The sequence below is a fragment of the Chrysemys picta genome, chromosome 3 (assembly GCF_011386835.1).
Source record: "Chrysemys picta bellii isolate R12L10 chromosome 3, ASM1138683v2, whole genome shotgun sequence".
Classification (NCBI taxonomy): Eukaryota; Metazoa; Chordata; order Testudines; family Emydidae; genus Chrysemys; species Chrysemys picta.
Genome location: NC_088793.1, coordinates 124,146,044 through 124,173,000, shown reverse-complemented (window position 1 = coordinate 124,173,000; position 26,957 = coordinate 124,146,044). Strand labels below are relative to the sequence as shown.

General features: G+C 43.0%; 1 long non-coding RNA gene across 1 annotated transcript in view; it reads right to left on the bottom strand.

Moving 5' to 3' along the window:
• Window positions 1-3,414: 3,414 nt before the first annotated feature.
• Window positions 3,415-26,957, bottom strand: part of LOC101943543 (uncharacterized) — a 110,547-nt gene continuing 87,004 nt past the window's right edge. Inside the window, exon 4 of the long non-coding RNA XR_509248.3 lies at window positions 3,415-3,503. This is a non-coding gene — a long non-coding RNA (uncharacterized LOC101943543). The remainder of the gene's footprint in view (window positions 3,504-26,957) is intronic.

The window sequence follows — 26,957 nt, the reverse complement described above, 5'->3', positions numbered from 1 at the left end:
TGCTTCACGGTGCTTTGAATCCCTTGTTTCAGTTTCTAATGAACCTGAAAACTCCAAATAAGTCTTCAGCTACAAATAAGTCTTCATAGTTTCCATCTGAAACCATTACCCAGTTCAGACTTACTTGAATCTTGGCCCACACTCCCCTAGTAACGTGCTAGAGAACTGGAAACATTGTGCAGTGAAAGCGAAAGAAAGAGCATAGTCTAGGAATACCACACCTTTTGGAGCCATCTAGGAGTTGGACAAGCTAAACATCCTTTTGTTATCTGATCTATTGCTTTTAGTGCCTTCTCTCTCCATGTGACAAGCACTGATCCATGATTAATCCTTCTTCAGTTCTTCTGCTTCATGACATGTAGTCATGGTTGCTGCTTTGATTCACCTCTGTTTTGTTTTGATCTTTCTCCCCCACCCTACCCTCATTCCCCAATCCCCAACATCAGTCAGGAACCATTCTACTGAACTTAATAGCAAACTAGATTCTTAAGATATTTTCTTGTGTTGTGAGCTGATTTCCTTTGAGAGGAATATACCAAATTCATTTTTTAAACAGTCCATTTTTCCCTCTTAGTGCTTTAGCCCAAGATAAAGCAATTATTAGTAACAGAGAATTGCTTTGGAACTTTTCCTTGAACATACAGGGAAATACATATTAAATACACTGCATACACATTAATATGAATTTCATCTCCAAGCCATTAACTCCCAGGCCAACCTCCAGCTTCCCTCAGGGTGGGGAGCCTTGGAAGCTAATTAGTGAATGCACATAAGCTTCAGTCCTGAAGGACATTGTTCATTTCATTACTTGTGCTGTGCTGAATATGGGAAGATACTGCTGCGTGATAAAATGCACAGAAGCAGAAGATGCACTTGGCAAAAGAAAAAAAGCTTAAAGAATGCTCAGCCACCATACAATGATGCCATCCTGCAGTCATATGTTATAAGACTTTAGTCAACCCAGAGCTGAATATGTTTTAGAAACAACCACCAAACAAACTTGAAAATACATAACAGACTTAAATGCCTCTGGAGTTCTAGAGGGTTTTTGCTACCAGCTGTCCATTGGCTCTGAGCCTAATGACTACAGTATATTGAAAAACTATCCCTGTCATGTCCCAGTAATCCAGGTAATAGAATATCATTATTTAAACCTTTTCTTTTTCCTGCAAATGCAGTTTCAAAAACATTTTGTATTGTCATAAAATGTCATACATTTTAATTCCTTTCTCAAACTGATACCCTTCTAATCGCTAATTATTTTGGTTGCTTATTTTTAACGAGTCTTTTAAAAGGCATCACACTCTTTTCTGTTAGATCTGTATATTACATGTAACTATTTTTCTCTCCTTCTATATTTTATTCTTCCTAATATATTTTTATTGCTTTAGTCTTTTTTTCCTATATGGTCCTTAAGCAGTAGGGATTGAGAAACACAATATTCTGCATGTGATTGCAACAGGGTAATGAAGAATGGCACTATTACCTTTCTTGTCCTACATATGATCCTTTACCTATCCATTCAAAAAATCATTGGTAAGACTTGTCTATTAAGTTTAAAAACGGTAATTTACAGCATGTATCCATCCTTTAAAAATGAGAAATAAGAATGGATATTCCTCTTAACTTTACACTTGGGATAAGTACAATTTTTTTCTTTCTCGTTAAAAATATTTTTTTTCCTTTTGGAAAGTAAGTTTATTTTTTACTATTTTTTATTAGATGCTTGTGTGCCTTGTGACACACAAGGCAACCCAGTCTTTCCACCTCTGTCTGTCTAATGCCACATTTTTGCTCGATTATAGTCTGTTTCCATGACAGCAGCATCTTTCTCAATGGTTTTCTTAAATGTCATCTGGTGTCCTCCTCTTTTTCTTCTTCCAGCTGGTGGTTTCCAGTCAAGGGCTTGTCTAGGAATACAGTTTTTTTATGATATCCATACATGTCCAAACAACTGTCTTTTTTCCTGAATCATTGTCTGTGCAGTCTGCTGGCCAGCCCTTTGTAAAACATCAGTGGGGGTTACTTTGTCCCACCAACTGATATCAAGTATTCTTCACAAGAAACTCTGATGGAATGCATTACGTTTCCTGTTGTGGGTTTCTAGCGTTTGCCAAGTTTCAGAAACATAGAACAATGTAGGTATCACAAATGGCATTGTGTATAATTTTATCTTAGTTCTTATGTGAATCTCCTTACTTTTCCAGATATTTGCCAGTCTCAAAAAGGCTCCACTTGCCTTTCCAATTCTTGATTGCACCACTTTATGGAGTTGGCCATCAGCACCAGCTGTGCTTCCAAGATATACAAACTCGCTAAGCATGCCATATTCTTCACTATCGACCACATATGCACCATGAGTGCTGACTCCTTTTTCAACAATCATGACTTTCATTTTCTTTTGGCTGATTCTTGATCCTAATTTGGCAGCCTCATCTTTGATGTTGATAGTGGCGTTTTTCATAGTATCATCTGTGTCCACCAGAACAATGTCCTCTGCAAAGTTGAGATCTTGATGTTTTTCTTTACTCCACATAATTCCCGTATTTTCCATTGATGTTACTTTTGTATCACATAATCTATTACAATGCAGAAGAGAAAAGATAAGATGCATGCCCCAGTTGCACTTCAATGATGATATCAAACCAGTCAGTCTTTCCACTTTCTGTTCTTAAACAACATTTTTCAACCTTCATACAGCATCTGAATCAGTGACACTATCTTTCTAGGAAGCCCATGTTGTTGCAAGATCTTCCATAGAAACACTCTATTAATGCAGTTAAAAGCTTTGATGAAATGTATTAAGTTCAAGACTAATCTTCATTGGTAATCTTTCCTCAGTCAATTGACACAGGGTAAAGATGGGATGTATACACAATCTTTAAAGTCTAAAGCCTGCTTGCTCAGTACAGAGTTTTTTTGGTAATTTACAGATCACACCTTTCTTCCACTCCTCAAGGAAAAATTATTTCTCCCAAACTATATTGCAAAGTTTATGTATTTCATGTTCTACCACTTCCTCCCCACCTTCAAGCATTTCAGCAGTGATCTTATCTTGACAATGCGCTTTGCCATTTTAGCAGCTTAATGACTTCCTCTATTTCTGCTTTCTTTATCACCTTCTTCACATCCATTGATTGCAATTGTTGGCTCAGGTTGACTGAGCACTTCATTAAAACATTCTCACCATAATTCCTTTTGTTCTGCTTCCGTTGTTAAGAATCTTCCATCTTCCGCTTTTATGATACCACTGTGACTCTGAAACTGTGATGATAATTGCTTACACACCTGGAATAATTTCTTTGAGTCACTTCTCACTGATGCTTCTTTGGCTTCTCTTGCATTTTTTTTTTTGTCAAGCCATTCTCTCTTATCTTTCCCGTTCAACTTCTTTACTTCTTTATCGTTCTCTACAAACTGCCATTGCAGCATGTGTTGTTCTTCTTGTCATGTCACTTGTGTAAAATAAGTTCAGAGTCCATGAAAAGGGGTCATATTGGCAGCTATAAGACAGAAGTTCCTTGTTTCAATAGAGAACATGAATAGCAGAAGAAAAGACAGTGCCAGGTTCCCACACCACCCCTTCCCATACCTAGCAGGAACACCTTCTGGTGTAAAAAACAGTTCAGCCATCATAACCATTCTCTCCCTTGCTGAGATTAAGTAAGAAACATAGTACCAATCTTTAAAAAGGGAAACAAATATGACTGAGATAACTTTGATACTTGGAAAGATACTGGAACAAACTCTTAAACACCCATTTGTAAGCACTTAGAGCAGTGGTTCCCAAACTGGGGTTCATGAACCCCTGGGGTCCACGAAATGTTACAGGGGGTTCTCAGGAAAAAATTCCCTAATGGCGGAAGAGCTGTCCCTAGGGACCCCGGGGCCAGCAGCCTGGAGCCCCTGGACTTCCAAGAGCTAAGCAGATCAAAGGAAACATATCTATCACACTGAGGAGATTTAAACGTCAAGATTCCTTATAAGAAATGGAAAAGGAGATGGATATTTTTTGCTGTTTTTAAAATTAAATAGGCAGCTAGTATTGTTTTTAAAATTATTATGAAGAACAAGTTTAAGCTTTGTTGTAATATGCGTTGTTTGCCTGGACTGCTCAAGACCTGAATGATTGTGTAGGAGGAACTCTTTGAGTTGGCTTCTTAAATACCTTCATGCTGTTTCACATCTGATACTCCTTGATGAAACATAGGAGCCTTGTCTTAGAACAGGCTTATTCAAAGTGATACAAGCTACAAAAGTGAGATCTTGGAAGAGAGTGTTGCCGTTTTCATAATGTAATAAAAATATTGTAATGATAAATAATAATAAATAGTGTGTAATAAGCATGTCATAAAAACAAATTTTGTATTTCCAAGATCACTGCCTTTATAATTTATACTCAGGTAAAGGAGAAAATCCCTGGAAATATTCATTTTTAGGAGGAGTTCACGAGACTTGACATTTTAGTGAAAGGGGTTCACAGGTTGTTAAAGTTTGGGAACCACTGACTTAGAGGATAGTAGGGTAATAAGGAATTGCCAACATGGATTTGTCAAGAACAAATCATGCTCAGCCAACCTGATTTCCTTCTTTTGACAAAGTTATTGGCCTAATGGATAGGTGGGAAGCAGTAGACATGATATATCTTGATTTTAATAAGGGCTGTATCACATTCCTATATGGCATTCTCTTAAGCAAACTAGGTAAATGTGGTCTAGATTAAATTATTATAAGGTGGTGTGATGGGGTATACAAACCCCACATTGAAGAGGAAGGGGTTAAGGATCTGCTTAAGGAGGCCTCCCCATCCCATTCCACCTACAAAGCCTGCACAGGCTGGAGGAGGAGCTTAAAAAGGGAAACTGAGTAGCTCATTGGCAGGCAGACAATGGCAGTGAGCTGCCCTGTACTCTGAGCTGTTGAGAAGGAGCACCACAGGAGCTCTTGCTCTCTGAGGGCCTCGCTATAGGGACATGACCAAGCCTACAAAGGAGGAACCTGTGGCTTTCTGAAGGTAGAGGCTGTATCTTTGTGTTTTAGTTATTTACTTTACCCTGAGCAAGTGGAAGGGACTGGTATGATATGGTCATGGGAGGCAGCTTCTTAGCACCCCAGGGCACAGGACTTAACTGCCTACCATTGGACCCTGGATCAGACCCCAGTGGAGGGGTTGGGCCCGGGCTCCCCTGCGATCCCCTCAAGAGGGAAAATGATGGAAGTCTATCCATTGGCTGGGAACCTACTTGGGGGAATACCCTCTTGGTAAGTGTCCGGACCACAAGACCCCAACCCCAGGAGGAAGCCCTGAATCTCTTGTTGAATTCTGAAGACTTCCTGGTTGCTGGACTCACATTTATCCAAAAAAGGGGTGGACTTGAAAGTGTGACCTGGCCGTAGTGTTAAGTCACTGAAAGGACAGACCACTGTAGGGTGGAGCTGTAGGGGAACACCCAGAAGGAAGACAAGTTGCCACATCTCCGCCCGACCACAAGGCAGCACTGGGGTAAGTGTCCTCCATCACAGGTGTGTGCAGAACGGGTTGAAAGACTGTATTCAAAGAGTAGTTATCAGTGGTTCACTGTCTAGCTGAGAGGATGTATCTAGTGGGGTCCAGCAGGGCTTAGTCCTAAGTCCAGTGTAATTCAATATTTTAATTAATGAGTTGGATAATGGAGTGGAGAATATGCTTATAAATTTTTCAGATGACACAAAGCTGTCAGGGGTTGCAAACACTTTGGAGGACAGGATTAGAATTCAAATGGACCTTGACAAATTAGAGAATTGGTCTGAAATCAACAAGATGAAATTCAATAAAGACAAGTGCAAAATACTACACTTAGGAAGAAAAAAACCAAATGCAAAGTTACAAAATGGGGATTAACTGGGTAGGCAATAATATTACAGAAGAGGATCAAAGAGTTACAGTGGATTACAAATCTAATGAGAGTCAACAATGTGATGCAGTTGCAAAAAAGACTAATATTATTCTGGGGTATATTAACAGGAATGTTGTATGCAAGACATGGGAGGTAATTGTCCTGCTCTATTCCGCACTGGTAAGGCCTCAACTGGAGTAGTGTGTCTAGTTCTGGGCATCACACTTAAGGAAATATTTGGACAAATTAGAGAGAGTCCAGAGGAGAGCAACAAAAATGATAAATTAAGAAAACCTGACTTACGAGGAAAGGTAAAAAAGCTGGGCATGTTTCATCTTGAAAAAAGAAGACCGAGTGGGGGGATTGATACCAGTCTTCAAATACCTTAAGCACTGTTATAAAGAGGATTGTTCTCCATGTCCACCAAAGATACGACAAGAAGTAATGGGTTTAATCTGCAGCAAGATAGATTTGTTACATATTAGGAAAAACTTTCTAACTATAAGGGTAGTTAAGCTCTGGAATGGGCTTCCAAGGGAGGTTGTTGAATCCTCATCACTGGAAGTTTTTAAGAACAGGTTGGACAGTCACCTGTTGAGGATGGTCTAGGTTTACTTCGTCTTGCCTCAGTTCAGGGGGCTGGACTTAATGGCCTCTCAAGATCCTTTCCTGCTCTACATTTCTATGATTCTATGTGAACTGCAGTGATGAGGACACAAGAAATGGACTGAAACCACCTATTTGCTTCATGTAGCACTGCCAGATAACCATCAACATGTTAATGTTAACAATTTTATACTGTACCAATCAAGGCTATAAATGAACCAGTGACCTAAATGTGAATAGTTCTGTAACCCATTACTAACTTCCTGTGCATCCAGTCCTTTTTATATACTACTTTTTCTTGTTTTCCAAAGAAATGTATCTATTACACACAACTTTTCATTTTGCTGTGGCTTCATAATATTTGGAAGGTGGCTAATAAAGGATTTCTCTCAGACCTTTGCAGACTAGTAATCTTGCACTTAGAAAAAACAACATGGAGAAATGTTCAAAAATGCAGCAATTAGAAATAAATTATTCAAATGCAGTCATATTTGTATGGTGGTGTGACCTCTGTTCCTCCTGGGACTTCTTAAAGAAACCTCAAAATAACAAAAGGTGTAGTATGCAAAGTAATAAAAGGCTGATAAAATGTTCAGTAGTGAGATTAAAAAAAATGGGCTTCTAGGTAACTTGCTCCTTGAAACCTTTTTCTAGCTGTAAATATACCCAATAGCGTGAGGTTAATGGACCTTACTCTTACTGGGACTAAATGAGCTAGAGCACATCAGGAAACCACAGTAACATTCCAAACATACTCATGTCATAGAATCATAGAAATGTAGTGCTAGAAGGGACCTTGAAAATAATCAAATCCAGCCCCTTGAATAGTGACAGGATCAAGTATATCTAGAATATTGTATATCAATACAAACTGGTCACGTATCACTACAAGACACTTCCTTCTTCTTTTATTTTAATCAGACTACGTGGGAGTTTAGTGTGCTACATGCACTAGGGGCATGAGCAATCATGTCTCAGTTACATGTGTATTTATATTTAGTCAGAGTTACACACATCTTATCTATCTATATTTATATACAACTCTATGCATATTCTCAAATATTAATAGCTTGTTCAGTAGCTGGCAATCACTCCTGCCTGTGTCAGTATTTAACTAATACCCCAGCATGTACTTTTTGGCATTGTACTCTTGGGTTGTTTAAACCAAGGACCTGGGTAAGTGCAAATCACTGAGAGTCTTGCTTTATTACGGAAGATGAGTAAGGACTGCACCATTATTGTAACGTATCCCCTCTCCCTTGCAAGCCAGCTATGCTAGGAAATGTGGCACTTGTTGCAATGGCTGGACTGTCTACTGCACTGTTGTGGGCAAATTCCAGTTTGGGTCATTACATTCTCTCTACCTCAGGGACAGGATGTGATCGTCCTTTAGACAGGTGCACATAGGAAAGCACAAAGAGCCTCTTCATCTCTTTACATTCCCTATACAAGGCCCAGTTAAAATGGCAGAGCTGGGCATAAGCACTGAGGGAGGGGGTCAAGCTGCACCTTGCTGAAGACTGATGCAGCCTACACAGTACCTGAAACATTGGGGCCTCTGAGGGAGCAAATGAGCCTCCCCAAACTCCCTTTGGACCAATGGGGCTCCACACTGCCTGCCTCTCATCAAGCTAGTGTGAGTATAAAGAGGAGGTAACAGCAGAGGTGTGGCTGAGCCATGCCAAGTACATACCCACCGGTATGAGTTAGGTTTGTAGGCTCAGCCATATCTCCATAGCTGCTACTTATGCTACCAAAGCTACACTGCTTAGGGTTACCATACGTCCTCTTTTTCCCGGACATGTCCGGCTTTTCGGCACTCAAACCCCCGTCCGGGGCGAATTGCCAAAAAGCCGAACATGTCTGGGAAAATGCTGGCCAGGCACTTCCCCTCCCGCGGCGGCTCTGCTCCTCCCCTGACTCTTCGGCTCTGTTTAAGAGCCGAGCTGCCCGAGCGCTATGGGCTTCAGGCAGCCCCCTTGCCTCTGGACTCCAGCCGCCGGCCGGGCACTTCCCCTCCCGGGCTCCGGCGGCGCAGGGTCCGGAGGCATGGGGACTGCCCGAAGCTGGTAGCGCTGGGGCAGCTCGGCTCTTAAACAGAGCTGAAGAGTCAGGGGAGGAGCAGAGCCTCCGGCCGCGGCGGCTCTAATCCTCCCCGACTCTTCGGCTCTGTTTAAGAGCCGAGCGCTACCGGCTTCGGGCAGCCCCCATGGCTCCGGACCCTGCGCCACCGGAGCCCGGGAGGGGAAGTGCCCGGCTGGGGGCGCAGGGTCCGGAGGCAAGGGGGCTGCCCGAAGCCCAAGCGCTACCGGCTTCACGGTTTGCCGGGCAGCCTCCAGACCCTGCGCCCCCGGCTGGGTGCTTCCCCTCCCGGGCTCCAGCTGTGCTGGGGAAGCGCCGGCCAGGGGCGCAGGGTCTGGGTGCTGCCCGGCAAACCGTGAAGCCGGTAGCGCTCGGGCAGCCCTTTCCGCGTGGCTGGGAGTGGGAGGGAGGAGGAGGCGGAGTTAGGGCGGGGAAGGGGCGGAGTTAGGGCGGGGCTGGGGTGGGGAAATGGGCGGGGCCAGGGCCCGTGGAGGGTCCTCTTTTTTATTTGTTAGATATGGTAACCCTAACACTGCTATTTATACATACACTAGCTCAATGACAGCTCGTGTGAGTATATTTACACAAGCAGGGGAATCATCCCTACCTCATAGTGTAGACATAGCCTCGGTGGTTCTGTGCAACAATTTGGCTCTAAATACTCAACAGTTTCATTTGGATCTGGTATCATTTTTCCTTTCCAGGCCTAGTATGATGTTGTGTGGCCGTGCACTGTTAAAACAGCTTCGTATTCTGACCTAGGAAATGTGTAATGAATCTATGTGCTGCAGACAACAGACACAAAGTACTAGACAAATCACAAACATCTTGGGATAGGGAGCCATGAGTAGAACACATTGTTTTAGCTCACCAAAGACAAGCATCTTTCAGGGCAGCCCCAGGATAGCTCCTATAACTAGGGTTGCCGGGCGTCTGGTTTTTGACCAGAACACCCGGTCGAAAAGGGACCCTGGCAGCTCCAGGCAGCACTGCTGACCAGGCTGTTAAAAGTCCGGCTGGCTGCCCGCAGGAGGGCAGGAAGGCTACCTGCCCAGCTCTGCATGGCTCCTGGAAAGCTGCTGGCATCTCCCTCTGGCTCCTAGGCATGGGGGCGACCACAAGGGCTCCACATGCATCAGGATTTTCCACAAGCTTTCCATAATGATACAGGGAAGGGACCCAATTCAGTGCTGATGTAAACCCGATGCCATCACCGGGCATGTGTGAGGTGTAAAGTTGGTGCAGAATTTGGCTAATGACCGCAACCACATTTTAAAAGAAAAATCTATTAAATGAAACACATGGGAATTTTGTTCATGTTTTTTTCATTTTCTGTAACTGCCTTAGTGCCTGTGAAGCTGTTTAAGCCCCAGTTCATACTGCACATGAGAGCAGTATAATCTCCCATGTAAAATACTGACTGTGATTTGTTCCTTGAGTGCAAAGAATAAGGGGACAATTAGGTTTTAACATATTATCATAGAATATTTGGATTTAGTAGTAAAATTAACCTTGAGCCAAGGACCTGCTAGGTGGATTGGGATGTATCTTGCTTTTTCACAGCAAGACCTAACAAATGATGTTCTCTTAGACCATAGTATCATTTATGTTCCAAAGTCTGGAATACACAAGTGTAGCTTCAAGTAGGGCCTGCCCTTGGTATGTTATTGCTTAAAGTAATGAAAAGAAAATCTCCATATTCAGGTCCCTTAATATTTTTGAATAGTTTTTAATTAAAAATAAATTCAAATTATTATTTTCAGATGAATGACTGTACAGTGATAGACAGCTGTGGGTGTTTGCAATTGGCTCTGCTTCAGTATGTCTCTATTATCTGTAATTAGAGCAGGGCTAAAACCTGAGCTGATTTTTCCCCCCCAAAGTTTGTGTGTGTTCAGATTGGAGGGTTTGTTTTGACTCCTTATAGAATGGCTAATAGCAGAGTTCAGATCTACATGTGGACTTCCACAAAGTTAGGAAGTATTTAGGTCCGATTCAGCATCGCATATTGGTATGTACTTAAATTCATCCCTGTGGAGCACACCACTTCAGTTTAATTTAAGCATGTGCTTAAAATTAATGGGATTTAAGCCTATGCTTAAAGGTAAGTACTTAAATCATGTGCTGATCTATGGCTTAGCTCTGCGGTTCTGGTTCGGCCTATCTGTATGTCGAGTAATATAAACAAAAGTAATTATAATCCAGAAAAGATTAAGAATTTATCATCAGAATTTTATAGAATCACTAGAATCTTTAGCTTTCTTGTTCTTTATGTGAATTCACCAGAGCTGTTCCCAGCAATGAAATGCATGGACCCTGAAAAGTGGATGGGGCAAAAATTGCTTGTCACAGGACTAAGAGGTAGAACTTCTGTAATTTTGGATGTCTAGGTGCCATGAAAGTGGAAGAAACCCGAATCACTCTAGTGATAATGATTAGAATAAGGCTGGAAAATAGTACAATTGAAAATAGTACTATAATCTCCTAATTACATTCCTATTTGTGTTTCTCTCTACATGCCATTGGATGCCTTAATCACCTTGATCGGTCGGTCCATCAGCTCTCACAGAGAGAGTGCTGATCACAACACGTCATTCATGTTGTTCTAGCTGGTTCTTCAGCCACCCACTGGCCAGGTTGTCAGTAGCACCAGAACCTGATTGGCATAGCGCACCGCGGCCTAGAACCCCTGAGCAATCCGCCAGCCTCCATCTCCCAAGTAGGTGGAATTACAGAGGCGCACCACCACACCCAACTGGCTGCCTTAATAGAATCATTATAATAATAATTAATAACAAACCCCTTTGTTTAAAATGGCATGTGAGGTATAAAACCCACACTGGCTGAGAAGGGGTTAACTGAAGCCTGAGACCTCTGTTAATACCACCTTGTTACACCTGAAGTGTATATCAGGCTCAGGAAGGAAGTAGTTCAGAGCAGTTGGAGGCTGGAGACCAAGGAGGGAGGGGTCTGGAGTTCCCACTCTGTGGGAAGGGCCTGATAGGAGCCAGGCAGAGAGAGAATTGTAGGAAGGCTACAGGAGTGGCATTAACTCCTGTCGTGGAACTCAAAAAAGGAGCAACACTCCAGGGGAGCAGCCCTGTGGGTCAGCTTTCTGTAGAAGAGTGGAGAACTGAGAAGAACCTAAATTGGATTATAGTCTCAAGCCCAAGATGGGTGGAAGTTGCTTTGTTTCTATGTCGTCTGTTGTTGGGGTTTGGCTGAAGGACTCCTGGGAGATGCCCTAGAGCTGTTGCTCTGGAAGAAGAGTGAGACTGAAAAGGAGCCTAGGAAGGGCAGAAGATGTTGTGTTGATTGCAATTATTTTGTTGCACATTACTGGTTTTGGACACTCATATCCTGGAATGGGTAGAACTACAGTGTGATCATGCTGTAAGGCCAAGTCACCACCATCCTATACCTGAAGACCAGAGGATGAGAAGGGCAGAGCAGCTGAAATATTTTGTCATGCCACAAGGGGACACTCTGGGATAGTGAGACTTTGACTCAGCACTTCTCATCCAGAGAGTTTTCAAGGCTTTCAACAAATTGTACAGACATGGCTCTATTCATCTGCCACTGAAATACGGCCACTTCTGAGGTAAAGTTTAGCAGCTCTTTTTAGCCCTAAAGTATATATCTAAAAGTCTGCTTAACTCTTCTTTTGCAGGATGAGGTCTCTAGTGAGTCAGAACTACCCTTCTTCCTCTTTCGTCCCATGCCTTCTTAAATTGGACTCAAAGTAATTTTCAATTCTTTCAGAGTATTTGCCATTGAAAGGAGGCTGTGTTAATGCTGAACATGTTGTTCGGAACTCTAACAAAGGAACTCAATCTGCCATTAATTCTTTGTTGCCCAGAGAGAGGGAAAATGCCAGACTGTCCAGAGCTTTATAGGTTCCTCATGCCTGGAGGTGACATGACAATCTTTTTCATCATTTGACAACAAATTTAAAAATATTTGTCTGGAGACAAAAGTCACCACCATAAAGATTGCACAGCGTGCTGCAAGATTTAGGACATTGAGACTGTTATTTTATTATGGTGTCTTAGAGAGGAACGCTCTTTTGTAAACAGCCCTTGTCTTTGGAAAAGACCTTTCTCTACTCCTATAATTTTTTTGTGCATTGATGACAGAGCAGGCATTAAATCTGGGCAGAGATAATGCCAGGTGATAAATTCTTTCACTCCTGACCTCATAAATCAATTGGCACCACTGCACATTGCTTGATGTAACAGTATGCCATTTTTAATTTGTTACTACTGCAGTGCAAACTAAGTTTAGCACCTTAATGCCTGCTCTTTTCTGCAGTTTGCAAAGCAACTTCAGCTAAAACAATACAATGAGCTATATTTATTGGGTTTATACCAACAACTAGGAGGGATAGCTCAGTGGTTTGAGCATTGGTTTGCTAAACCCAGGGTTGTGAGTTCAATCCTTGAGGGAGCCATTTAGGGATCCAGGGCAAAAATCTGTCAGGGACAGTACTTGGTCCTACTGTGGAGGCAAGGGACTAGACACAATGACCTTTCAAGATCCCTTCCAGCTATATGAGATAGGTATATCTCCATATAACTGACAACATAAAAATCACAATTGATGCCAATATTAGTGTTGCTGCATCTAGGTGATGGCAAAAAAACAATTTCATTTTTAGTATGATTTTTTTTATCAGCTCATAGAATGCTGTTAGTAACTCACTTGATCATCAAAAGACCCTTACTCAGAAACATGGGACAGATATGGAGAATTTCCAGTGTTTATAGATCCCACTTTACTCAAGCAAATAAAGTCTGATTCTCAAAAAACATGTTTATAGGTAGGAATACTGCAGGTCTGGATGGTCCTCTCCTTCAGAGTAGTCTGTTGGTGCAATTTTTTGGGGAAGAAACCTATGCGGGCATCACTTCATAGAATTCTTCCTACGGTGTTCCATCAGAGGTTGGGAGTGCGGCTTTTAGAGGGAATTAGAGGAAGAATGGGGGAGCTTCTCTACAGAAGAGGTCTATCCTGAACTTGGTGCATCTCCCAGGAATCCAGCGACTTCCACGTAGAACCTATATGCCTCCACACTAGTTCTGGCCTCTCACAAGCCCTGGAGCTGCCCTATCAGAGATTCTTTGACTGGCCTGAGACCCCTAGCAGTGCTCTGTAGAAAAGACAACACAAACATCTGTGGAGGATGATCCAGATGTTCATGTTGTTTTTTCTACAGAGCAATGAGCTTAGGAGTCTGCTGCAAAGGGGATTGTTTTCTGAAATAGATGACCAGCAACAGAAAAGAGAACCAGATAGGAGGATATAATACAATTACAGTCCTGCAGTCCTTAAGAACATAAGAATGGCCATACTGGGTCAGACCAATGGTCTATCTAGCCCAGGATCCTGTCTTCCAACAGTGGTCAATGCCAGGTGCTTCAGAGGGAATGAACAGAACAGGCATCCATCCTGTCATCCTCTCAACTTCTGGCAATCAGAGACTATGGACATCCAGAGCATGGGATTGCATTCCTTCCCAAATAGGTTATAGCCATTACGTTTAACATTCCAATCATATGAATCGTCCACCAACTAGATCGAAGTTATGCTCATAAATGAGTAATTCCAGTTCCTCTTATTTGTTAACCAGGCTCCTCACAATGGTATATAGACATCTGAAGAATTTTTTCTTTTCGTGTCTTTTGGTTCTTTGATTCCTTTTGTTGTCAACATCTTGATTTGTGTGCTAATTGAGTGCTCATATTTTCCTTCTTTTGACCATGTCCATGATATAAATGATTTTGCAGAACCACTTTATCTAGCCTTGACTTCAGTTAGGTGGTAACCAAGCAACAGATCACCTAATGGGGGACCTTGATCACCTGATGGAGGCGGATTGAGGCTTACCAAGAGGGTCACATGATGGAGGGCACTGGAAGTTATTAAAGGGAAAAGTCTGCTCTCAGTAGCTGATTCTCTAACCCAAAGAAGAAGGCAAGACTGAGCAGGAGGAAGGAAGGAGTAGTGGGATCCAGGAAAGGGGATCTGGGACCCCGGAAAACAATGACCAAAATCCAAAGAACAGTCAAAAGTGGGAGGACTCTGAGGGAGGAAATTGCATACAGGTGTTTATTATTTTGCCTAGATCTGTTTATCTCTTGTGTTTTGTGTATGTGTAAAGCATATTTGTTTTAGAAATCCCTTTGCAAAGGGGGTATGTGTGTTACTTCAACTAACACGTATCCCTCAAGGGATAAACTCTAAACTGGAGTACCCCTAAGGGTAGAGCTCCGGAGGGTTGTGTGATGCTGTAGACCTCTGGGGTCAGCAACGGTCCTGGGGACCAGGGCAGCTGGACTTATTCCCTAGAAGTGGTACCAGCTGGAGAATGTGCCCGAGATGCCAGAACCAGAGACTCTGACTGGAGCCTGCCCAAACCCGGGGAGCTTAGAAGCACATGGATCCAGCACATGGGTCCAAGTGGAGCTGCCTGGCAAGCATTCTTGACAAGAGGTCAGCCAGCACTGTGTCAGCTGGAAATTCATTTTATATGGACATCTCTCTGAGGGTAACAATTTACTGTTAATAACAAGCTGGACTGGATTTGCAGGTGCCTACTTTTCTGCATGGTGCTCTTCAAGTTGAAATAGCTTCCTTTACAACAGGTACACCAATATATACGCTCACCCTCAAATCCTTCCATAAAGTACCTTAGAATATCAGCACACATTGCATGGTCTACTGCACTTCTTTTGCAAAGCTCTTTTCAAAACATTTATCTAGTCTAATCTTCTTACTTCCTTATGCAAATGATTTCAACTGTTCGCAGCCAGGTACTTAAGGTTTTATCTGCTAAGTATTCTTACATCTGTCTTAAATAAAAGTCCGCTCACTGAGTGGTCATAGCTAATGTACACTTTTCCTCTGCTGCATCAACTTTCCTAATTACCACTCTGGATTTTCCAACAATAAATAACCAGTGGAGGCCAATTTGGAACTCTTAACTATACTGCAAGCCTGAAAATCTGGATTCAGTTCTTGGTCAAATGGCTGGGAGAGTAATGTGCCTGGTCTCTGGAGGGACGGAAGGCCTTGCATGGCTCAAAAGCAATTTTTATTGTCCAGTCAAATAGTATTGGTGGGATCCAATGGGAGCAGAACCACACAGAACAAGAAAATTAGTACTTGTAACGTGGGACCTTTGAGAGTGCAGAGTGGAAAGGAAATAGGGATCCTCACATCTCCAACCGGGGCATAGATAATCACATTTAAAGAGTGGAATTAACCAGTTGGATGACTAAATATCTTGGTCATAAGATTTCTTGAGGGAGGAATAAGAGTGGACTTGAAGGCTTGGGGCTGGGGTTCTATTCCTGGTTCTCCCACAGATTTCATTGTGGGAATGGGAAGTTGAGGAAGTGACTCAACTTCCTCAACTAACAGAAGTTACTAGATCACAGGCCCTGGTTCTCATGGAGGACTTCAGTCACCCCGATATCTGCTGGGAGAGCAATACAGCAGTGCACAGACAATCCAGGAAGTTTTTGGAAAGTGTAGGGGACAATTTTCTGGTGCAAGTGCTGGAGAAGCCAACTAGGGGCAGAGCTCTTCTTGACCTGCTGCTCACAAACCGGGAAGAATTAGTAGGGGAAGCAAAAGTGGATGGGAACCTGGGAGGCAGTGACCATGAGATGGTCGAGTTCAGGATCCTGACAAAAGGAAGAAAGGAGAGCAGCAGAGTACAGACCCTGGACTTCAGAAAAGCAGACTTTGACTCCCTCAAGAAACTAATGGGCAGGATCCCCTGGGAGAATAACATGAGGGGGAAAGGAGTCCAGGAGAGCTGGCTATATTTTAAAGAATCCTTATTGTGGTTGCAGGAGCAAACCATCCCGATGTGTAGAAAGAATAGTAAATATGGCAGGCGACCAGCTTGGCTTAACAGTGAAATCCTTGCTGATCTTAAACACAAAAAAGAAGCTTACAAGAAGTGGAAGCTTGGACAAATGACCAAGGAGGAGTATAAAAATGTTGCTCAGGCATGCAGGAGTGAAATCAGGAAGACCAAATCACAATTGGAGTTGCAGCTAGTAAGGGATGGTAAGCGTAACAAGAAGGGTTTCTACAGGTATGTTAGCAACAAGAAGGTGGTCAGGGAAAGTGTGGGCCCCTTACTGAATTGGGGCGGCAACCTAGTGACAGAGGATGTGGAAAAAGCTAATGTACTCAATGCCTTTTTTGTCTCTGTCTTCACGAACAAGGTCAGCTCCCAGACTACTGCACTGGGCAACACAGTATGGGGAGGAGGTGACCAGCCCTCTATGGAGAAAGAAGTGGTTCAAGACTGTTTAAAAAAGGTGGATGAGCACAAGTCCATGGGGCCGGATGCACTGCATCCAAGGGTGCTAAAGAAGTTGGCTGATGTGATTGCAGAGTCATTGGCCATGATCTTTGAAAACTCATGGCGATCGGGGGAGGTCCCCGATGACTGGAAAAAGGCTAATGTAGTGCCCATCTTAAAAAAGGGAAGGAGGAGGATCCGAGGAACTACAGGCCAGTCAGCCTCACCTCAGTCCCTGGAAAAATCATGGAGCAGGTCATCAAGGAATCCATTTTGAAGCACTTCGAGGAACAGTCAACATGGATTCACCAAGGGCAAGTCATGCCTGACTAACCTAATTGCCTTCTATGATGAGATAACTGGCTCTGTGAATGAGGGGAAAGCAGTGGGGTCGTGTTATTCCTTGACTTTAGCAAAGCTTTTGATATGGTCTCCCATAGTATTCTTACCAGCAAGTTAGAGAAGCATGGGCTGGATGAATGGACTATAAGGTGGATAGAAAGCTGGCTAGATCATCGGGCTCAACAGGTAGTGATCAATGGCTCCATGTCTAGTTGGCAGCCGCTATCAAGCGGAGTGCCCCAAGGGTCGGTACTGGGGCCAGTTTTGTTCAATATATTCATTAATGATGTGGAGGATGGAGTGGATTGAACCCTCAGCAAGTTTGCAGATGACACTAAACTGGGAGGATGGTAGATATGTTGGAGGGTAGGGATAGGATACAGAGGGACCTAGACAAATTAGAGGATTGGGCCAAAAGAAATCTGATGAGGTTCAACAAGGACAAGTGCAGAGTCCGCCACTTAGGATGGAAGAATCCCATGCACTGCTACAGACTAGAGACCGAGTGGCTAGGCAGCAGTTCTGCAGAAAAGGACCTAGGGGTTACAGTGGACAAGAAGCTGGATATGAGTCGACAGTGTGCCCTTGTTGCCATTTTGGGCTGTATAAGTAGGAGCATTGCCAGCAGATCAAGGGATGTGATCATTCCCCTCTATTCAGCATTGGTGAGGCCTCATCTGGAGTACTGTGTCCAGTTTTGGGCCCCACACTACAAGAAGGATGTGGAAAAATTGGAAAGAGTTCAGCGGACGGCAACAAAAATGATTAGGGGACTGGAGCACATGACTTATGAGGAGAGGCTGAGGGAACTGGGATTGTTAGTCTGCAGAAGAGAAGAATGAGGCGGGATTTGATAGCTGCTTTCAACTACCTGAAAGGGGGTTCCAAAGAGGATGGATCTAGACTGTTCTCAGTGGTAGCAGATGACAGAACAAGGAGTAATGGTCTCAAGTTGCAGTGGGGGAGGTTTAGGTTCGATATTAGGAAAAACTTTTTCACTAGGAGGGTGGTGAAGCACTAGAATGGGTTACCTAGGGAGGTGGTGGAATCTCCTTCCTTAGAGGTTTTTAAGGTCCGGCTTGACAAAGCCCTGGCTAGGATGATTTAGTTGGGGATTGGTCCTGCTTTGAGCTGGGGGTTGGACTAAATAACCTCCTGAGGTCCCTTCCAACCCTGATATTCCATGATTCTATGATTTGGTCCATAATTTTCTAAAGTGACCACTCTGAGCCTGATTGTTCAGAAGTGTTTAGCACCTGTGCAACTCTGTTTTGGAGTCAGTGGGATCTGTGGGTGCAAAGCTGAAAATCAGACCCTATGTGTCTCAAGTTGAGTACTCAAAATCAGCTTATGGAAAATTTGCCTTCATCTCATGTTTCAATTTCTCAAGCTGTAAAATGGGGATAATGATGCTTTCCCTCACAATACACTTTTGAAGTAGATAAATTCATTAATGAGCATGACACATTCTGATAGTACAGTGCTGAGTGACCTAGTAATGCCTATAAAATAAATATAGCATTGTCACTAAAAAACTGTTATGTGAAAATGGTTTGTGTGAAGCCAGGGAGATGGTCCATGATTATAGGTAGGGCGGGAGGGAAATTGCAAGTGGAATATCACAGAGATCAGTGCTGCACCCTGTCTTGTTCACAATGATATAGTACATCAGTGGGCTTGAGATGGGAACATGTAGAAGACACAAGGGTGGCTGGCCAGAGCCAAAGAAGAGCGAATCTGAATCCAAAGAGGCCAAGAAAAATGGGTGATCAGGATGATAAGTAGCTTAGACAATTTAACGTAGAAAAAATTTGTAAAATAATGAGGCTAGGGTTGAAAATGACAAATGGGATGGAATTTTTATGTTTCACTGGCAATCCAAAATCACACCATATAGTCACGAAGCCCTAGAAAGAATTAGCCATGAAGGAAGTTTAGATGTTTCTTTGTACTGAGGATAGAAAAGTTTACTAATGGCACAAATCAAAGCTGCAGCTGTGAACATAGTCCAAAGAATGTAAAGCAAGCACTAGAGGGGAAATGCACTACAGGATACAAATGCTAGATTTAATTGGCTACATGTTTTCTTCCATTCTAAAATGTCACTCTGCAACCAGTGTCAACTTCTCCACTCATCTGCTCTCTAGGTGGTAATAAACCCAGCTTTTGTACATGCCAAAATTGGTTTTTTTACTATTATTATTTCAGATAAATCTGCACATACAGTCATGTATTGTAAAGAGTTCTTAACTTATTGAACATTCCACTTGGCCATTCCACTCCAGAAAAATCTGTAACTTTGAGCTGGGGCTGCTCAAGTGTATTTCTTATCAATGCACTAAAAGAAAAAAAAATCCAAGGAGGTGGTAGGAAAGGCAACATTAGCATCACAACTAATCTCCGTTTACCTGCCTTACTACTTCAGAATCACAGTACCCAGTGCACTCAGCCTTATCACCTCCTCAGTGAACTCGCATTCATTTTCAACATACAGATACCCCCTCAGTGAACTCTCATTCATTTTCAACATACAGATACTCAAAAAACACAACCTGGCTTCTGACCTCAGCAAGCTGCCGATACCTTACCAACCACCAGAAAAACATGTACTTTAAATGTGTAGAATGTATTATTTGTACCTGTAAAGAATGATGAGGCTAGAGATAAACTTGTGCCTTTTGAGAGTGATTTTTTTGAGGACTTGAATGCAAGACGTGCGGCCATGCAAATGAAGACTGCTGCTAAGCACTCCAGTGACTGAGGTGTATTTGTTCACGGTCTGTTGTTATTACCATAATAATTCTATTTCTAACTGCATTTGCTTTCAGCTAAAACTTGGCAGATGACGTCTCAGAACTACATCCAACTCATGCTCACGCTGGTGCAGATAGGAGAAGGGTGGCGATAGACACAAAATCTCCTGCAAAGAGTGATAAGTTCTCAGCTGCCAGGCAGAATCTCTCCATGGTGCTCTCAAGAGTGCATGGAGAAAGGCCTTACGGAGAGGCATGTGGTGTTCAGGAGAAGAAGTCTCTCTAGGCCCCCTCACTGCGCTTGTATGTATTTGTCTAGTGGCAGCAAGTAGTACCTGGCAATAGAAAGCGCTTATGTTGTCTCTGCTCAGAGAAGTAGCAAAGCACACACTGAGAACAGTGTCCAAGCGCACCTTGTAGACTCATGTCGGGTACCAGCAGGTTTCTTTTTAAGAGAATACTTTGGCCAGCATCTCTGCTCCCCCTTCCTACACTACCTTGCTGGCACCGTGACAGAATGTGACCTAAGACTGGTGCAGCCCGCACACAAGGCTGCTCAGGGAAGGATTACATTCAGGGAGGAACTCTTTCCTGGAGTGCGTCCTGTCCAGAAGGGCTGCAGCGTTGCACTGCAGCTCACTCAGGCCAGTGGTTAAATGCTGCAATGTAGCCTTATATTATCAATGAGCTGTTGCCGTTTGGCGACAGCATGGCCTACCACGCATCTCTATACAGTTAGGGAATTTTTCAAAGGTTTTTCTCCTTACCCTTCTGAAAATAGGACTAAAAGTCTCCTTTCAGGTTTCCTAAAATAATGCTTAGTGATTCAGAAAGTCATTGCTTGGACTTATAAAAGCTGAGTAATTCGGAGTTACAGCTGAACCTGCAGGGTCAGAATCTCGTTTCAGTTACGGCAGTGTAAGCCCCATGTAACTGCGACAGCCCCAGTGTAAGCCCCAAGACATAAGAATCTGGCTCCCGGGCTGTATTTTTTAAATTAATTTGGACACCTGCTTATACAGTTGTTAGGTAACCAGGAATAGGTTTTAATCTAGTATTGCATTAATTACATAATTTATGGTGGTTTATGTACTGTTTCACAAGTAGTAAACCACAGTACCTATTTCATTTACATGCTTATTTCTGTATTCACAGCATTCTCAGCCTCTGTAATAGATCAAAAATAATAAAAAATGTATAAACTAAGAACACTCCCTTGGCCTTCACTTACACCATTCTTTAATTTAATTTTAATTATTAATTTTATAGTTGCTCTTTTCATTTTTCCATTTTGGAATGTGTGAAGGCCAGAGTCTAGGCCTCAGTTTTCCAGCTCAGATCCCCCTAGATGTCATTTTCAGCAACACCTTTAACCTTATTTCACCTTTTTTCCTTGAGATTGACTTGGGACTAATTTGCTGGCATTTTTCACAGATGCTGATGCATTGTTACATTTTGTGATCAGGACACACTGTTGACAACGTGAAACATGGCTTTCAGGAATGAGCTAGATACTACAATGTTGCCTGAGGGGTTCATGTTATGTTATAAATTATCTAAATGCTCTGACTTTTTGAGATGGAATTTCATTGGGTATGCAGTAGAGAGAGGAGTCAAAACTCTTGGTAAAAGGTTTCCTGTTCAATCTTGGGTTCATCCATTTACTCGGCTTCAAAGCAGGACATGCCTTTTAGTATATATGTGTCACCTGTTGCACCTGGCTGCTGTCTGGTCAAACTCTTCTCTGGAGGAAAATGCCACCTTATGAGTATATAGATTTTTTTTTAAGTGGCTCAGAAATCATGTCTAATGTCATTTGAATTCTCTTTGACTTCCTGACATTTTGAAACAAGCAGCATTCCATATAGAGGGGGAAAAACATTGAGGAAACTATGTGACAGATAATATGTGGATTTGTATTTTAGAGATTAAAATTAGTTTTATTGAATTCTTCAACCTCAATATCCATTGTTAAGACTATGTTATAGTCATGGGTATTTTTAGTAAAAGTCATGGACAGGTCACGGGCAGTAAACAAAAATTCATGGTCCGTGACCTGTCCATGACTTGTACTATATACCCCTGACTAAACCTTGGGTGCTCTGGGGTAGGGGGTGGCCCGGGGGTACTGTGGGTGCTCTGGGGGGGGACGGCGATGGCATGCAGCCTGAGACCCCCACTGGTGCTGGAGGGAGGGGCAGCAGCATGCAGCCTGGGACCCCTGCTGCTTCTGGGGGGCAGGGAGCATGGCGGCCCCAGACTGCTGCTGGGGGGGGGGGGGCGCAGTGGCCCAAGACTGCCCTAGCAGCAGCTGGTGCAGCTGGCCCAGGAACTGCCCATGTTGTTCGGGCAGCCCCAAGGCCAACTGCACCCGCTGCAGCAGAAGTCACAGAGGTTCCAGAAAGTCATGGAATCTGTGACCTCCATGACAGACTCACAGCTTTATCCATTGTCTGCAGCTAGGGGCTGTTGAGTTTCATGCAGCACCTGTCTTTAGCAAAATGCTGAACATAGGCCCTTAGGATACTTCCTTTTCTGATTCTGGCTTTATAGTGCACTAAAAGTGTGTGTATGTGTGTGTGTGTGGAGAGAGAGTTATGTTACACCCTGACACCCCAATATTCACCACTGTCATGTAATTATGATATGTCTTATACAAACTATGCCCTGTGAGGTGTCATTCTAAAAGTCTTGATCTACTAGACAATTGGATTGTATGTGCTATTGTCGTATGTGAAGTTATGAAGTTTGGCTCTGTAAGTGTTACTGAAACATGTCTGGAAGTTGAAAACACCCACAAGCAGCCTTTCAGGTACAACAGTAAAAAGGCCAAACAATGTTAATGGCTTATTGAGGAAATGCACACAAACACAAGGATTACCCCAGAAATTGTGTACAATAGGGGGCCACTTAGGGATCTGGGGCAAAAATTAGTACTTGGTCCTGCTAGTGAAGGCTGGGGGCTGGATTCGATGACCTTTCAAGGTCCCTTCCAGTTCTAGGAGATAGGATATCTCCATTAATTAAAAAAAAAAGGACAAGTGCAGAGTCCTGAACTTAGATGGAAGAATCCCATGCACTGCTACAGACTAGGGACCGAGCAGCTAGGCAGCAGTTCTGCAGAAAAGTACCTAGGGGTTACAGTGGACAAGAAGCTGGATATGAGTCAACAGTGTGCCCTTGTTGCCAAGAAGGCTAACAGCATTTTGGGCTGTATAAGTAGGGGCATTGCCAGCAGATCGAGGGATGTGATCATTCCCCTCTATTCGACATTGGTGAGGCCTCATCTGGAGTACTATGTCCAGTTTTGGGCCCCACATGACAAGAAGGATGTGAAAAAATTGGAAAGAGTCCAGCGGAGGGCAACAAAAATTATTAGGGGGTTGGAGCACATGACTTATGAGGAGAGGTTGGGGGAACTGGGATTGTTTAGTCTGCAGAAGAGAAGAATGAGGGTGGATTTGATGGCTGCTTTCAACTACCTGAAAGGGGGTTCCAAAGAGGATGGATCTAGACTGTTCTCAGTGGTAGCAGATGACAGAACCAGGAGTAATGGTCTCAAGTTGCAGAGGGGGAGGTTTAGGTTGGATATTAGGAAAAACTTTTTCACTAGGAGTATGGTGCAGCACTGGAATGGGTTACCTAGGGAGGTGGTGGGATCTCCTTCCTTAGAGGTTTTTAAGGTCAGGCTTGACAAAGCCCTGGCTAGGATGATTTAGTTGGGGATTGGTCCTGCTTTGAGCTGGGGGTTGGACTAGATGACCTCCTGAGGTCCCTTCGAACTCTGATATTCTATTATTCTAATAGGAACTGTTTAACCCAGGTCACAGCAAAAGAGCTTTCCAGCAAGTGGGGAGAAGATATAAAAAGGGGGAAATGACATTATGGGGGCACTGCACTCTCCGTGCAACAACACACCTGGAAAAACCTGAGGAACAAAGACTGAACTGCGGGAAGTGATGGTCCCAGGCTAGAAGGATTTTTAGCTTGTGCATGAAAACCTGGGAAAGCCAAGGCAATTTGTGCCTTAAGAATCTGCAAGCCGATTTATCACTCAGGGTGAGAATTTGCTCATTTATATCCCGGGGTGAAAGTAATTTAAAGGACTACCAGTGCTCCAGAGTGCAAGGGCGCGGCCTCAACCGGAAGAGGCGGGGCCTTTCAAGATTTAAAGGCCCTGGGGCTCCAGCTGTGGTTGAGAGCTCAGGGGCGAATTAAAGGGCCCGGGACTCCGGCCGCTGCAGAGCTCCAGGCCCTTTAAATCACTGCGGGAGCCCTGCTGCCGCTACCCTAGGGCAGCAGGGCTCGGGCAGGTATTTAAATGGCCCAGTGCTCCTGCCACTGCGGGGAGCCCCGGACCCTTTAAATCCCTGCTGGAGCCCGGCTGAAGGAGCCCCGGGGCTCCAGCAGCGATGTAAAGGGCCAGAGACTCCGGCCGCTGCGGGGTGCCCCGGGCCCTTTCAAGTGCCGTCGGAGCTCCAGCAGCAGGGCTTGGGCAGTTCTTTAAAGGGCCCAGGGCTCCCCGCAGTGGCTGGAGCCCTGGGCCCTTTAAATCCCCACTGGAAAAGCCGGTCCTGTCCGGCACGGCGTACTGGCTCTTGCCCCACAAGAGGCTGTAATTTTTGGTGCAAATGTTTTCTTCCTTCCTTTCCTCCTTCAAGGGTCTTGTTATTGTAGAAAGGCTCTGTCCAAAAGCAGAGTTTTGCAGTGTGCCCTGGAAGTGGTCAGACTCCTGGTTAGCCTGACCTCCTTTCTGTTCAGTGTTCTATAGCAGTATTATACAGCAAAGTAGCATCACACAGCAAATACCCCAATAGCAGCTATGTATCACTGTGCACTGTGCTAGGGATTTCTTTCCCCTCTGATATTTTTACATTTTTTGAGTTATTTGCTCACAAAACGAGCTCATGTCCTTAAAACTAACATTGAATAAATGCAGTGAGAAAAAAGCATTGTTCATAGTAGAAGGTCATGATGCCCCATGAACGAGGAAAAGAAAGAAATATTTTGACTTTGCATTTAAATTTCCTTCAGTATATCTTCATTGAACTTCAGTAAGAGCCAGAACCATCCAGCATTTTGAGCCTTCGTTGGGGATCCTACAACCTGCGTAACTGCTTGTCTTTAAAACTCTCAAGTGCCCAAGGAGCTTCTTAGGTAGAGGGAAAGGTAGTGCAGTGTTTCTAATGCAGTACATCCTGCAAATGATTTAAAAGTGCATTTGGTGTTATTTAAAACATTACACATAAACAGCAGTATGTAATAAAGGCAATAATGATGCCTAAGCAATTTAGTCAGTTTTCTAATCTCTCTTTGTTCTTCTTCTGTCATACTGATACATGGTGAACTCTGAAAATGGATGGGATACAAATATTCAAACATGGTTTCTCATTTCTGGGTACAGATCTGTTGCATCTTATGCGCATTTAACATGCGCAAATTCAACTTTATGCAGTCGGCAAAAAAAACCCCAAAAAACAAAAAAAAAAAGAGAAAAATAACAATTTAAATACTGTTCCTGTAGTGCGGGTGATTCTGCCCACCATTACACTCAATGTAATTTTGACTATACGCAGTTTTCGCTTTCACCTCTGTTTATATCTTACCTATCTAGTGTGTTAAGCTCAGTTTGTGGTTTTTGTTTATTTTCTAAAGTAATCTGCTTTGAACTGTTTGCTATCCCTTATAATCACTTAAAATTGACCTTTTGTAGTCAATAAACTTATTGCTTGTTTATAACATAACCCAGTTTGTGCAATTCATATCTGGAGGGGGGGCAAGAAGCTGTGCATATCTCTCTCCACATTGAGGGAGAGGGCAAATTTTTATGAGCTTGCGCTGTGCAGAACTTTCTATACAGTGCAGTACAATATTACTTTGGGTTTACTCCCCAAAGGGGGTGTGCACGTGAGTGCTGGGTGAATCTCTTACCCCAGCGTAAGATGAGACAGACTTGTATATTCTATTTATATTGTATAGTCTTTTTCTATGTAGCTTACAGTTAAACCAGGGAGAACAGAGATAAGAGAGAAAAATCACCCTCCATCTCCTGTACATAAGATTTCTCTATTGCAACATGCTACCAATATTTGAGAATTCATCAATTTCATAGAAAATTTACTTGTTCTATGGCATTAGTAATCTTGATCATATAATGTTTATATTTCCTGCCATTCAGCTGCATGTTGTAATTTCACCACATCCTTCTATCATGGCATTCCCATTCCAACCCCATTTTATTCTCTAGTTATAGCACTAAATTTGATCTGATTTTTGCCATCACTTTTACTTTGAGAGGCATCAGGACACTCTCTCCTCAGCCCTATCAGAACTCGGAAGATCCTAGGGGATGCTGATTATACACAGCAACAAGTTTTCTATCGTCCATGTAGTGAGGAAAAATTGTGATATTTCTCAAAATAGTTTGTGTGTGAATGAACTAATTAAGGGCCTGATTCTGCCAATACTTACCACCACTTACTGTGCCTACTATAGGACCTACTTCATTGAAGTCGAAGGGGGTCTTTTAGTTGATTTAAATGGGCTTTGAATTAGGCCCATGGTGAGTAGTAAGTTGTGTGAAATTTGGCAAAAAATAAATTTACCAAAAAAAGCCTTTGGGGGCATTGAAGCTGTTTGCAGATTTTGGTCAAATTCAGTGTATAATTTCTGTCAGAAAAAGAGTGCATTTTTTTTAAGTTGAAACAGTTCATTCTGACCATTTTGAAAACAAAATGCATTGACTTTTCATTTTGAAATATTTTATTTTCAAATTTTGCTATATTTTTACTAAACACGCACAGAAAAAGGGTGAAAAACACTTGAGTATGAAACAAAAACAACACAAAAAATATTGACTGAAAAACACCCCAGAAAGTAAACAAAAACATGCAAAACGTTTTGGTTAGTTTCGTGTCTCTCAACCCAGCACAAAAAATGTAGGGACTTCTTGTTTTCTCAAGAAAAACCTGAAAAAAA